Raw genomic sequence first — 4187 nt, 5'->3', positions numbered from 1 at the left:
TGCTCAGTTTTTTATTTCTTATGCACTCAAGATGTTTGAAAAAATGCCTAATAGAATGACAAAAAAAAGTGGATTTATAATTAATAATATTCTAATATATATATATACACTTATAAGCTTTATTTAGGCATGAGTTTAATCTCTCTATTTTTCTGAGTTCTATAGATATTATATATATAACTCTTCTTTGTTTTGACTACTATTATATAAATTAATTTGTTCATTTACTTTTTTTGGCAGAGGAAGATTAAATTATCATATATAAAGCTCAGGTGTAGTTTTAGAAGTGGAAGAGAGTAGCTTTGGGCCTTATCACCAGGTACTACACTCGTAGTCTCTTGATTGTCTACTGAACATCTTTGAATCTTTAAATCTATATGTATCTGTGTGTGTAGAGTTTCCACTATTTTTCCATTCTATCATAATTGGTAAAGCAGATTGCTTTTTCTGTTTTGGTGGGTTTGCTTTGATCTGGGTTTGTTTTTGTTTCATAATTCATTTATGCACGTTGGATTGAATGGGAGTATATAATCTGATATCTAATCTGGGAATTGGGATTTTTTTTGCGTGGTTGACGTGACGTGACTTTCTTGGGTTGATTATGCATACCAAATTAGTAGGTAATGAAGCTGAAAAGTTAATTGCTTTTTTTAGTGAAGAAGGGTCCAGGAAGTCTCTTTTTCCATCTCTATTTTGTTTTTGCATTTCACTCTCATTCTCTCTATTTTAGTCTCTTTCCCATATTCCTTTTCCTTCTTTATAATATAATTGTCGAATAGCTGTATATATTTGTGATTTCTTGTTCTGGATTTAGAGAAAGTTGGAAGTTTTACCATAGTTTTCTTTTATTTGCAAATCAGTTGTTCTTATATTTTCTTATTCGTTCCAAGTTTTTGGTTTTGTTGCTTATTTTTAATTAGTAATATATATTTTGATTTGGTGTTTGAAATATATTTGATGATCTTATATATGTAATCAGTATTTTTGGTGTTTAATCAGTATTGAATATCCTAGTATTGCTTGAGTTTCTACCAAGTTCAGAGTTTCTGACCCCCCAGTTGAATTCAACTTCTTATTTTTGACTGCAAAGTCATAAAAAATGATGGGACTATATCATTTTAGTATATATGTGTACTTCTTTAAATTGTATTAGTCACTGGTTCAATTTATCAGCAAAATAATAATCAGATTTAACTTGTTCATTAAATTTGACCATGGATTACTTTATATATCACTGCTATAAGACCAGACCAGCGACTATATTCTTAGAAAATTCATCATATATATATTAATAATTATCTATAAATTCCCTATGTTTTGTATTTTTTTTAATCAGAAATAAAAATAAATGAATAATTAATAATGATTCTTAGAGACAGTGTTTTATGTGTTTGGTTTTAATGGTATTAGCAGAGTAGAATTTTGATTCTCTTTACTCACTTTTCCATATTTAATACCGTATCATTGTTACTGAAGAATGCTTCATTGTTTATATGATGTATTTGATTGACTTCTGTTAAAAAGTTTTCTTTTAGTGGTCAGTCTGGTAGTTACCATGTGAATTATTTGTGACAGCATATATAGCCTTCTTTGTGGTTATAGATTGGAAACAGAGGAATTGTAGCTGTTGGAGAGAATTGCAAGTCCCTGACAGATCTTAGCCTTCGATTTTGTGATAGGTGAATTCTTATTTTCATTGTTTATAGAATTACAAATATTTGAGTATGAATTACACTTTGATTTCTGTCTTCACTCGCATATTAATTATTAGGGTCGGGGACGAGGCACTTGTTGCCATTGGTAAGTGTAACTCCCTACAATATCTAAACGTTAGTGGCTGTCATCAAATTGGTGATGCTAGAATAATGGCCATTGCAAGAGGTTGTCCTCAACTTACCTACCTAGACGGGAGTGTTCTCTAGGTGTGTTCTCCTACTTAATAACCACCAGTTACCACCACTTGATTATATGTACACATAGACCCACTACTTTAGTGCAGGTTTGTCTTGCTCACTGTGGTAGAGCATAATTTTTCTGTGTAATAATGCTTATTACCATCATTTGTAATCTCGTTAAAATAAACCTTTATGATAACTCATTGATGCCAAAGTATGTCTAGGTTGACTTTGCTCAGTTTGCTTGTATATTTTAGGGGCTATCAAATTTTTTAAAGTTTCTTTGTTTTCTAAGCTTAGTTTTGATCCAATTCATACCAGCCATCTAGGGGACTCGGGAACAAAATTAATCAATAAAAGAAGTTATAAAATCAGCTTACACATTAAAATGAGTTCATTGTGCCCTGTTTCATTGTGTGTAGCAAAGGACATGGTTTAAAAAGTTAACATGTGTTGTTAAACATGCTTTTATCTGTTATCTACCTGTTTGGTTCTTTTAATTTTTCTCTGTTTTTCTCTGTATTTCTTGTTTAATTTTAGAGGGAAGAAGCAATATGTTTTGTTGCTTCAGTCGTTGTTTTGCATGGAAGTACATCTTGCTATACCCTGTTGTTTCGTCAAGTTTTGGAGTTATTACAAATTTAATTTAAACTTTATATGCTTACAGGTGGAAACTAGCTTAAGTCTTATGTTCTTAATAATAAAAGGACTTTTTTTTTACAATGTGCAGGTATATTGAGATGATTTCTTTGGAGCAATTCTTGACAACATTTGTAGTTGAGGCCTTTAAAATGGAAGAATGTATTTCACTAATTTTTGTATACATTTCTTGTTTTGTATTTAGTGATTAAGGAATCTGAATTGGGCATAAATTATGTTGTAATATGATTTCTTAAGCCTAGACTAGTAGACTAAATATTGTAATTACAATTTGAGTAATTAATAAAAATCTATTTATGTTACCTTATTTGGCTTCAACTTTCATATTTGTTTTCCTAGTTTTGTGTAAGTAAAAAAAAGATTATGTTTCTCTAAGCTAATAACACATGTGTTGTACTAAAGTGTAATATAACACAAATAATGTGTTATACTAAAGTCTAGTATAACACAAAAAATGTGTTATACTAAAGTGTAGTATAACACAAATAATGTGTTATACTAAAGTCTAGTATAACACAAAAAATGTGTTATACTAAAGTGTAGTATAACACAAAAAATGTGTTATACTAAAGTGTAGTATAACACAAAAAAAAATGTTATACTAAAGTGTAATATAACACAAATTTATAAGTATTGAAATGTGTTATATAATCGACTATAAATAACATAATTAAACACTTATCTATTTATTAAAATAACACAGAAATTGTGTTATCGTTGACAGTACAATAACACATCTGTATAACACTGATAAAGTGTTATGTAAAGTACCCTGACCTACGATAACATAGTCGGTCTTAACACATCAGAAAGTGTTATCGTATGTTTTGATAACACATTTTCAGTGTTATTAAAAGCATTTTTTCTTGTAGTGTGCAGAGTCATGTCCCCAGGGACCACAATGTACTAAGGGTCATTAGAGCTCTACTATAAATATGACCTCCCTTCATCTGAGAAGGGGGAAATTTTGCAAGTATTTTGTAAAAAGTTATTACTATTGAAAGGTGACATTCAACATTCTCTACATTCTTCGTTTGAGAGTTCCAGCATTTACATTTGATGTTCTTGAAATCATAAGGAAGTTTACTCGACATTTAGTGAGTTTAAAGTTCACTTCTTTTACAACTCCAAAAGTTCTTGATCTAACTTAGTTGACGAGTTCTTACCGTCAATAGGAGACTTGGAAGGGAGAGTTAAGGGTTAGGGAAGCAAATATTGGAGCTGGCTGAGCCATCCTCTTCCTTGGATTTCGTATTTGGCAGAGTATGTAAGAATTTCTCTGGCTATTCTTGAGTTTTTGGTGTTCTTGAGCTTTACTTAAGGTTGTGATTTAAATTTGAAGTTTCATCTGTTTTGGATTGTTTTGGTAGAGTAACAAAGTATAGAACTGGGTTATTTCTTGCTTTAATGGTTGGTTGCAGCTGGAGTTCCTAAGTTAGAGCTTTGGATTTTTGGATTAGGAAAGAATTTGGGTTTTAAAGCTCAAAGTGTAATTTTTGAATTTTTGGGTGTTCTTGATTGAGTTTGAGGTATTTTGAGGTTTCAGTTTTCTTTTATTAGAAGTATGAGATGATTTGGGGTCAAAATTTTGTTAGAATTTGGTTGAAAACTTGGATTGGTGAGTTTTGGAGG

At 30.6% G+C, this 4187-nt stretch overlaps 1 long non-coding RNA gene across 3 annotated transcripts; it reads left to right on the top strand.

Moving 5' to 3' along the window:
* The first annotated feature begins 12 nt into the window (after positions 1–12).
* LOC133805091 (uncharacterized) lies at positions 13–2862 on the top strand. 3 transcript variants are annotated; one of them, XR_009878828.1, is made up of 4 exons: positions 13–319; positions 1585–1679; positions 1772–1922; positions 2626–2862. It is a non-coding gene; the product is annotated as an uncharacterized LOC133805091 (long non-coding RNA). The 3 variants fall into 3 exon arrangements; XR_009878827.1 differs by having other exon boundaries at positions 1576–1679; XR_009878829.1 differs by having other exon boundaries at positions 14–319; positions 1603–1679.
* The last annotated feature ends 1325 nt before the right edge of the window (positions 2863–4187 follow it).

The sequence above is a fragment of the Humulus lupulus genome, chromosome X (genome assembly GCF_963169125.1).
Source record: "Humulus lupulus chromosome X, drHumLupu1.1, whole genome shotgun sequence".
NCBI lineage: Eukaryota > Viridiplantae > Streptophyta > Magnoliopsida > Rosales > Cannabaceae > Humulus > Humulus lupulus.
The sequence above is the reverse complement of the archived record's forward strand: the minus strand, read 5'-3'. Positions and strand labels throughout refer to the sequence as shown.